Source organism: Poecilia reticulata, chromosome 15 (genome assembly GCF_904066995.2).
Source record: "Poecilia reticulata chromosome 15, P_reticulata-male-v2, whole genome shotgun sequence".
Taxonomy (NCBI): domain Eukaryota; kingdom Metazoa; phylum Chordata; class Actinopteri; order Cyprinodontiformes; family Poeciliidae; genus Poecilia; species Poecilia reticulata.
Window position 1 is genome coordinate 28,608,784 of NC_088844.1, and position 10,746 is coordinate 28,619,529.

Sequence of the window (10,746 nt, forward strand, 5' to 3'; positions counted from 1 at the left end):
CTGCAGCAAAAAAAGACAAATTAACATCCCAAAGCATTAAAACATTTTAGGAACATATCATCTAAATAAAAAGCTTAGCAAGCTGGAGTACAGCCCCGCTCTGCTGCATTCAGTCAAGCAGGTGACTCCAGTCTACACAATATAATATTAAATATCTGAGGAATAAAAACTCCTTGTCCGTTCAGAAATCTCTTCTCTCGGCTGGTTGGCCGGAGCAACCAAGCTCCAGTTTTTCATTCCTTTGCCAAATCAGGAGACTGGAACCATAAAAAGCTTAAGTTGTGCAGAAAGAAAATGTAAACTCCCCCATATACTGCAATATGCTGGACACAAGCATTTGTGTCCAGCTGCAAGTGAAAATATTTTATTACACTGGAAATAAGGCAAAATACGAGTATGAATAGCTAATTTTCTTCTGATAAGAATTGGATGCAGATGTTATAAGTTTATACGTTTTTCTGCTGCTTTTCATTCAGGATTTCTTTCAGTTGTTACACAAACTATTCATATTTATATTTGAGTGAATTAAATACAAAATAAAATAAAAACTAGTTCCTCTAAACTGTATATCTGTTTGTGACGATCTTGTCAAATGTTTCTGATTTTCTACGTTTCCCACCGTTTCACACATTGTAGAAAGTGGAGCTTCACTCTGTTGGTTTTCTAGTAAAGCAGGTAATTTACCTTGATCAGAGCAAAAGGAAGCAGCCTTGGTGGGGGAAGAGGGGATTAATAATGAAAACTGAGGTCTCAAAGGAACAAGTCTATCTGTCTCTGTGACCAAAAAAGTCCATTACCTTCAGCGTGTCTTTGGCTAATGCAGCGTCCTGAATGTAATTGAAAATCTGAGTTATTATGCACGGATCAATAGTGGGAATGTAGAGTGGAGGCTCTTATGTCTCTTTTAGAGCAGAGAGAATGTTTCCTAAAAGTAGAAATGATGTATTGTTAACTAGCCTTTTATGCCGGATCACAGCAGAGCTCCTAATCCACAGCCTCTCCATGAGTCCGTTTCATCCTCGTTCCTGCAGCTCCCAGCTACGAGGTCTGGCACTTTTTACCAGTGGTGGGAAGTAACGTAACTTAGTACAAGTACTTCGTTGCTGTACTTAAGTACAATTTTCGTGTTTCTGTACTTTACTTAAGTAGATTTAATAATGGGTACTTTCTACTTTTACTCCACTACATTTTACAGTAAGTATCTGTACTTTCTACTTCACTACATTTCTACAAACTCTCGCGTTACTCGTTACATCCAAGTCTCGTTGCGCTTTTTGTCCGTTAAAATGTGAAGTTCAGGGATTTAAGATGGCGCCGTAAAATCCCAGCAATAACGTGACTTAGTGTCTGTTGTCACCCATCGGCTCCACCTTTACTCGCACGCGGAGCTCCAGACATGCGCAGTGGTTTCCTCTGAGCGGGAGAAGCTGTCTGTCTAATGTCAGTTATATAATAGCTGCATAAATTGATATGGCGGCATGTAAAATCAGCAGCGCTTCGCTTTCACAGACGGTGGGACTTCGTCCAACTTTTAGCGTCACTTGAAAAGGAAAGCTTAAAGAAAGGTAAGCTCTGTGGATGTGATGCTAGCTAAGCTAGCTGTACAGAGACATATGTTACATCTGTGATGAAAAACAGTTGTCACTTATGCGCTGAATTATTGTGTGGAGGTTTTGACTGAGGTGTCGCAAATATGGGACAACGCTGTGACCAAAGTCTGCAATATAGTGATATAACATTCAGGAACGATCCGATTCTTCTGGACGGATCTTTACTGATTAAATTTATTTCAGCTCCAAGTATTTAATATCTAGATTTTTTTATGGGAAGGTGGATTTTTCAGATCAATTTGAGAAGCAATTTTCATAGATAAAACTTAATTTTTTTTGTGTCACATAGCGCGGGGTGTTGGTCTTGACTATAACTCTGCTACTGGCTCCTTGGTTGTCTATCCTCCCCCATTCACCTTCTTTCTGTTGGATTTCTTTAAAAATAAAAGCCACTAGTGGCAAAAAAGTGAAGTTTATGCTGTGTTAGGACAGGAGACAAGATGTTTCCATCCCTGAAATTATGATGCATAGAATCACATATCTAAGTCTAAACTAGCGGTTCTCAACGTGGGCGGTACCGCCCCCCAGGGGGCGTTCAGAGGACGGCAGGGGGCGCTGGCGGACATTTTTACAAAAGGGGGGCGCTGGGATGCCTTTGGGGGGCGTTTGGTCGAAGGTAAACTTTACACCTTAAATGCACAACAATGCCAGTTTAGACTTTGTGCAACTTGGTAAAACTGTATTATGTAACATTAAATCATGCTTGGCTGCAACTGTATCGATGGCAGCTCATCTATTCTATTTAGCTTATGTTAGCTTCTTGGCGCAGCTACGTTCTCCTGCTACTGGAAGCTAAAATCACAATACCCTCACTGTGTATCCCTCTATTGAAAAATGAACCCATTTAAATAAAGAAATAAAGAAATCCCTCCATGGATGATACTACCATAGAGAGCGTTCATTTTATAGCGTTAACACGGTGCTGTAAGTGGTCCGGTATGAAACGGGGGTGATAGAACAACACAGCACTTTTAAATTTCAAAAATCAGAATGCAGAAATTGTTTCCGCTGTTTTAAAAGGTTTATGTCAGTCTGCCTTTTCCCCATTGATATGCTTCCCGACCGCCCTGCACCTTAAGGGGGTAAAAAAAAGACGCGCACATTGCGCAAAACTCTGAAACAGGAGAAGCGGGACATAAAACAGAGCGACAAACTAGATGTGAATTATGGCATAAAAACAGAGAATCCGACACTGAATAGTGAAAAATCAACACATGATGTGAAACACATGACGATTAGGCGGCGCAGCAGGTGATGAGTGAAGATTATTCTTCTTATATTATTCTTCTTATAATGGATAAATGATCAAATAAATCTAGCAACAGGAAAGAAACTAAAGTGGACATAGCAATAAACCAAAAGAGGATAAAACTAATCGAATGAAACTAAATGGAAATGAATGAAGAACAAAATACAAGAATAAACTAAGAAAGTAAAGTAAATACAGAGGAATAAACTGGTATGGCAAGACCTTTAGAGCAATAATTAATACAGAGGACTGTATGGCAAGAATAAGCAGACACTATTTCCAGATAAAAGGTAAAATAATATTGTTGAAGTGCCATGGGTTTGTTGAGACCACATCTAGTACTGAGAATAAATATATCTTACAGACCATAACAGTAAAGAACTGATCACTTATTTATGTTTTTAATTAGATTTGATATATTTATTTCTTCAATATTATTTTTCATGTCAGTGTTAATGTCATGAGGCTGAGACTCCATGACACTTTCAATTTGACTCATTAGGATTTGATTAAGAACCAGATTTGTTCTTTCTGTCCAGTAAAACTATTAATCTATAATCAATAGACAGATCTATATAAAGATATAATCCATGTTCTGTCTCATATTTGTATGGCACTAAAAGGACCTGGAACTTTTGTTTTTTCACTGAAAGCTCTGGTTTGCACAATAAATGCCATGAGGGTGAAGTTTTATGGATGATACTCTGATGTCCCATTCTCCTGAAGGCAGCACAGAGCTGCACCAGCAGAAACCGACAAACACTGAAGAGAAGAAGAGCTATGATTAATGTAGTTACAGTTCTATCCATGTTTTAATGTTGCAGAGCTCAGTCGTTTTGCAAATAGTTCAAAGTTTAAACTGGCATGTTGAACATCTTTTATCTGGTCATTTTGTGCAACATTTAACAACTAGAAAATGGATAAGAATAAGAATATTTTTCCCACTCTGATTGGCTGCTGTTAGGCCTACCAATTTTAACTTGAATGTTCAAAATAATTTCTATTCCCTTGACTTTTTTGTTCTCTGGGAAATTATTTTTGATGATAAATACAGAAACAAGCATAAAAATCAAAACATCTACAATAGTGATAGTTATGTTAATGATAAAATAATGGTCAGTGCAAAGTAGCCTGCAAATTCTTTGGTGGGGGGCGGTGAGGGACCTGGATAAAGGCTGGGGGGGCGGTGAGGGGCCTGGATAAGGCTGGGGGGGCGGTGAGGGGCCTGGATAAGGCTGGGGGGGCGGTGAGGGGCCTGGATAAAGGCTGGGGGGGCGGTGAGGGCCTGGATAAAGGCTGGGGGGCGGTGAGGGGCCTGGATAAGGGCTGGGGGGGGGGGGGGGGGGGGGGCGGTGAGGGGCCTGGATAAGGGCTGAGGGGGCGGTGAGGGGCCTGGATAAGGGCTGGGGGGCGGTGAGGGGCCTGGATAAGGCTGGGGGGCGGTGAGGGGGCTGGATAAGGCTGGGGGGCGGTGAGGGGCCTGGATAAGGCTGGGGGGGGGGGGGGGCGGTGAGGGGCCTGGATAAGGGCTGGGGGGCGGTGAGGGGCCTGGATAAGGGCTGAGGGGGCGGTGAGGGGCCTGGATAAGGGCTGGGGGGGCGGTGAGGGGCCTGGATAAAGGCTGGGGGGGCGCTGGGCTGAAAAAGGTTGAGAAACACTGCTCTAAACTATGTTACAGAGTAAACACAACATGCTTTATCTGTGGCATTGTTCATTAAAATGGCACATTTCTAATGTATTAAAATTAAATACGATCGGTTCACTTAATGATATTAGCGATTAGGTAATCCATTAAGCAAGTACTTTTACTTTTAATACTTAAGTATTTTTGAAAGCTAGTACATTTTTTACTTTTACTTAAGTACATTTTTGAGTACTTTCTCCACCACTGCTTTTTACTAATGCAAGCATATCCAATGTTATTTCAGACGGCTTCCATACATCCTCTGCATGAGTGGCTGCATGCTGCTTCTCAGCCTTGATGGATGCATTTGTTTGCTTCATTTTTTGAGTTTTTACAACCGTTTGAAAAACAGCGGTATGTGTGGAAGGTCATCATTTACTTTTATATATATATATATATATTTATCAAATTCTGCAGCAGCCTGGCGTCTCGTATAAAGCCCAAGGTTACTGTGAGTGGCCTTACAGATGTGAATGGATCTGAGCATGCTTTTTCAGCTGGAAGAGCCTGAACAGATGAATAGAGAAGCTGTGAGTAACGATGGATCTGCAGGAGGTTTACCGGTTTGTAAAGTCACACAGTCAAAAATGACCAGCAATAATTTGGGTTATTTAGTCTTTCATTCAAGTGTTCCCTTTTCAGTCATTTCTTAGCAATTCTAAGGGTGCGTTCACACTGCAGCCTATAGTGACCCAATTCCGATTTTTTTGACGTAATGCGACCTGTATCCGATCTTTTCATGGCAGTGTGAACAGCACAGGTCGGATTCTTTTCAGAATGTGACCCATATCCGATACGTATCCGATTCAAATGCGACCATAACGTCCAGGTCGCCTTCATCCAAACTGAACGTCACTGATTCTCAACAAATCTCACTATTCTGCTCCTGATACGCGCAAGTGGGAGGAAAAACAACAACCATTACAGACTATATGAGTATTAAGTTGTTAATATGCTGCTCCGGCCAGACAACTTTTAATATGTAAGCTAAGCTCCACCGTTAGCCTCCATGTTTACTTCCGCAAACACTGAGCTCTTCTTCTTTTTATGGCGGTTGGCAGATCGCTGACGCTATTGCGCCCTCTAGTGCGCATGCGGGACACTTACAGGTCACATTTACTGGCAGTGTGAACGGCCCTGGCAAAAAAATCGGAATTGCCAAAAAATCGGAATTGGGTCACTTCAGGCTGCAGTGTGAACGCACCCTAAGATAGCTTCAAATTATTTTAAGATAGGTATTCTATCTAAATGTCAGCTCCAAACTAAATGTTGAATTAACAAGCTAACTATTTAGCATCTAAATAAATATTTGGTGAGCAAACTAAATAAATATTGCTATCTAAATATTTAGCTAAATATCAAGCTTCACTTCAAATATGTAGCTTGCTAACTAAACATTTAATTAGCAAGCTAAATATTTAGCTCCAGACTAAATATTTACATAGCAAGCTACATGTTTAGCTCAAAACTAAATGTTTACTTAGCAAGCTAAATAATTATCTTCAAACTAGTTTAGCTAGGTAGAAACTAAAATAAATATTTAGCTATTTTTTTTAGCTCCACACTAAATATTTAGTCAGCAAGCTAAAAACGTAGCTAAATATTTAGTTCAGAGCTAAATATTTTGTTTGCCACTTAAATATATATTTTGTACTAAATATTTAACTCTAGTTTAATATTTAGTTTGAATCCTTGAAATGTACAAATGAATGACAAACGTGAAAATATAACTCTGAAAAATGAATCATGTTCTTTTCTCTTGACAGGCTAAATAACCCAAACTATTGCTGTTAATTTTTTAATGCGTAATTTTACAAACACTTTATAGTTTAAAATGTTTTACATGCGCAGGGATTTCCAGCTTTCAGTCGTTTCTAAAATTCTGCATAATGTCCCTTTAATTCACATGACTGAATGGGACCAACTGTTCACATGTTGCCTTAAATTCCTGGGAACTGAACCCCAGATGGCTGCACAGAGGTCGGATTATTCCTCCATACACAGTGCGCCTTCTCCTCCAGTTCTCCTCACAAGCTAACATTTTAACGCATGTTAGGAGGAAGAACACATTAGCGAGTTATTAGAAATAGATGTTGTTGTTTAGAAATTACTGGCACCACTTGTACTTGCATCCCTGCTGTGAGTGATTTGTACAACACGTCTCCCCTGCCAGCTGGACAGCACTTAGGCTTCTGCTGTCTGTTCACAAACAGACAGAAATTTGACCGTTCCTCCTGACACCAACTTTCTAGATCCTGTTTTCTCTCCTCTGTTCTCTCTAGAGGTTTTGGGGACGAAGTTGGTTGTGGATGGAGTTTATTTGGTGCGTCTTGAATCATTTTTGTGTTTGTTTGACCAAATCTTTTGGATCATCATCCTCCTACTACTACCATGTTTCCCCGAAAGTAAGACAGTGTCTTTCTTCTTATCCCCAAAAGCCCCACAATGTCTTACTTTCGGGGTATGTCTTATATTGGAAAAAAATTGTCGAATTTTTTGTTTTAACCATAAAATTAACATTTATTAACAACCTGAACAGTATTGTATTCACCACAAAACAGTTTTATAAAAGGAAGTGCAGGGGACGGCGCGGTGACGTATGGAGAGGGGGACGGTGCGGACGTGGGCAGGAGGCGGCGCGCAGCTAGATGAGAGGGAGGCGGCAATACCCCCGTGTTTCTTTCGGTGTACGGCTTATATTAGCCGACCCCCCTGAAACCCCCGATACGTCTTACTATCGGGGAAACACGGTAGATGTCAGATTTTATCTAAAGTGTTTTGTTTTCCAGTAAGTGTGCAATGTTTTGGACTCTCAAAGTTCCCGGAGCTTGTGGAAGAGAAACCGGCCCCCAGGCTAACGGATCCTCCGCCGTACTTTCCAGTGAGTCTGAGAGGCTTCTCCACATGTTCACACCAGATTCAACTGGACAGTTTTGCTCTCACCAAAACACACACATATAAATTAGTTCCCGTAGAGATTAGCAAACTCCAGGTTTACATTTGTGATGGAACAAAAAAAAAAACATTGTGGCTTGTAGACCGTCTAACGGTTGCCATGGATACTTGGTGACCACAAGACGCCACTTTTTGCTGCAGATCTCCAACATTAATTGTTTTTTCTACCTCCTTTACCATCATTCAAACTAAAAACGTAAAGGGGAAACATGTCGTCTTGAACTCATAAGGTTGAGGGTTCCATTCCTGCTGCCTGCTTCCACATGCTAATAAGATCAAATCAAAGGGTCAAAGTGCAAAAGTCAAGAGTTCAAGCAAAACACAATGGCTTCAGGAGAGCATCCATAACCAGATAACTGTCACTTCCTGTTAATCTTTCTTCTCTATTCAATGCCGAATGTGTGTGTTTATGAGAGTGGCTTGAAATGAAAACTTTTGGTCGCATTCGATCAAAAATGTAACCGCTGTCCCAACATACCGAGGATGAAAAGATGAGAGAGAAGAAAACCGGAGGGAGGAACGATCTCTGGAGGTGAAATAAAGACGTTTCCCTCAGTGCAACATGCAGAATCAAATAACGGTAACCGAGTTAAGTCCAACTCCACCTGTTGCTTCACTCGCTCTGCCTGCAGCTCATGCTAACTGAGTTAGCGATTAGCCGGATGTCTGCGCTCTTCACCGTTCTCTGGTACCAGTTCAGACTGTCGGGTTTATCAGACCGGATTCCTCCGAGGTCTGAAGCAGTCAGTCTGCTGCAGGTCAGCTACTCAGCAGGATTTTATTTTAATAATTTACAGAAATTATCTTAACGGTTGTTTGGTTTTGGCTTAGAATCGGATTAGGTGGCCTGGACTAAAACACTAGCAAACATCTCTTACTTGCTTTTTCTCCGTTACATTTGCTTTAGCTTACAGCTGATTGAAAGTGTTACAATCCCTTTGCATCCAGAGCTAAGGGGGGAAAAGGCAGCGTCAGGCCATTAGTCTTCAGATTTAAGTTATTGATGATAGAAAAACTGATTCCTCTACGGGAACAGGAACGTTAAAGAGGCAATATCAGGTAAAATCGACTATTTTGAGCTCCATATCATTTTATAATCTTATTTCCTTATAAAAATTATACCTGGAGTTGCTTTTATTATTCATGCATGCTTGAGAAAATCTCCCTTTACATTTGGTTTATTCTTCAATCCTTCCTTAAGGAATAAATACTTCCTTCATTCTTCAGTTCCTTCATTTTTCCCCCCATCATTCTTCCTTCAGTCCTTCCTTCTTTTCTTAGGTTCTTCCTTCTGTCTCCATACTTCCTTCTTGCTGTGTATCCGTTGTGTTGATGTTTTCTGTTGTGATTTTCTGCACTGTTTCGCTCTGTATTTTTTTAAATCTCCTCTCCCTCCCTCTCTCTGACCCTCCTCCATCAGTGGGCCTCTCTTTCAGCTCAGCTGCCCAGTAATGGCTTCCAGTGCAGAGCCGCCATCTTTCCCAGGCTCTAGAAATCCAGTCCCAACCGCAAATCCAATTTAAAAGGTCTCATCTCCCTTTCATTCTGAATAATTCACCGTTTCTGGAAAGTCGCAGCGATTAACTGGCTGATTCTGACATTTTTTTTCCAGCATCTCCCTCCAGATTGAAGCAGGTGTTCAATCCAAACCCTGATCTCCAGCAGAGTGCGCGCGCCGCAGTCAACATATTCATCACTGAAAGTGACATTGCGCCGTGCTGACTCCCCCCTGGGGGAATGTTAACATTAAACATCATGCAGCCTCCTGGAGGCCCGCAGGGGGCGCTGCGGGGCGCGGCGTGTGAAGACTTCCATATTAAAGGCATCATAAGGAGCAGACTTTTCTCCCTCATGAAAAATGCACAGCGGCGGATTCATTACTCCGCTGAGCTAAGTGAGTGTGACAAGCGGGGAGCTGGAGCCACCGAGGGCAGCGAGGCAGCGCTGCACCGAGGCCCGGGGCCACTCTCCAGCTTCTTCTACGCTCTGCTTGGATTTTTCCAAATGGTTGAAGGTGCCACGCGCGGCATGAGACCGAGCGCGTGCCGGCCAGTCTTATGCATGCGCGCTCATTGGACAGTAATCAATTGTCTGTCTTTTACAGCGTGATGCGTGTGACCCCTGATTCGCACCTCGGGGCCTTTATGCTATTAATAAACTCTCGCGTTATCATCGTTTGACGAGACAAACGGACGGGGAGCTGGCAGCGCGCGCTTTACGTAATGAAATAAAACTCCGGTTGTGATGAAATGTTTGGTTCTGATTGAGTCTCATTTAAATCTACTGGTCCCGCATTGGCCTTTGCTTATTCAGTCAACTCATAAACTTGAATGTTGTATGATATAGGTCATTGTGAAATTGATATTTATTTTTATAAATAAAATTCTGAAAAGTGTGGCATGTCCTTGAATTTCCACTCGAATCATAAAATATTACGACTGCAGATGTTTTGGTTTTATTCTTTGCGAAACCAAGTTAGATTGGACAGAGCGCATCTGTGATCAGTTTGCCAGATTTTCACAAATTCTGAATTGGATTGAAGTCTGGACTTTGACTAGGCCATTACAGTACATGAATATGCTATTTTTTCCCCCTTTGTTCTTGTGTTGAGTAATTTGTTTTTGGAAAGTTTGGGCTACTGAAGGAAAACTGTTTAGTATTTTATTATCACTAATAAATAAAACTAACTTTTACCTCAGGTTGTATTTATCAAGTTAGAACCTGTGATCTGTTTACTTAAAACACATTTTAATATGTTTTTGGTCTTTTATAAAGATGTTACACAATTGTATATGTATGAAAGGAGAGGGAAGTAAAAATCTTAAAAGTGTGGCAAGCATTTGGGCTCAGCCCCACCTGAATTAATACTTACCGAGTTTTCAGGGATGTTTATGGTCATCACTCCACCAGCTGAGAACGTCTGCATATGAGACAATCTGTAAACATCAGTTTTGATGGGTTATCACAGATTATCAATTGGTTTTCAGTCTGGGCTTTGACTAGGCCATTTTAACACATGAAAATGTTTTAGTTTAAACCATCTCAGCCTGAAGTTTTCTTTCAGTATTGTCCTTGATTTAGCTCCATCCATTTCCCCATTGAGCCTGATCTGCTTCCCTGTCTCCACTGAACAACAGAATCCCCACAGCATGATGCAGCCACTGCCATATTTTACTGTGTTGAAGCTTAATTTTGGTCCAAACTGCCTGGAGCGCTGTTTTTCTAAAAGCCTTCTTTAGAGAATCACT

The 10,746-nt window shown here is 41.3% G+C and overlaps 1 long non-coding RNA gene across 1 annotated transcript; it reads left to right on the top strand.

The window, feature by feature from the left end:
• The first annotated feature begins 1,045 nt into the window (after positions 1–1,045).
• Positions 1,046–9,893, top strand: LOC108166962 (uncharacterized). The gene is made up of 3 exons (XR_014091127.1): positions 1,046–1,565; positions 7,333–9,024; positions 9,111–9,893. It is a non-coding gene; the product is annotated as an uncharacterized LOC108166962 (long non-coding RNA).
• Positions 9,894–10,746: the final 853 nt, after the last annotated feature.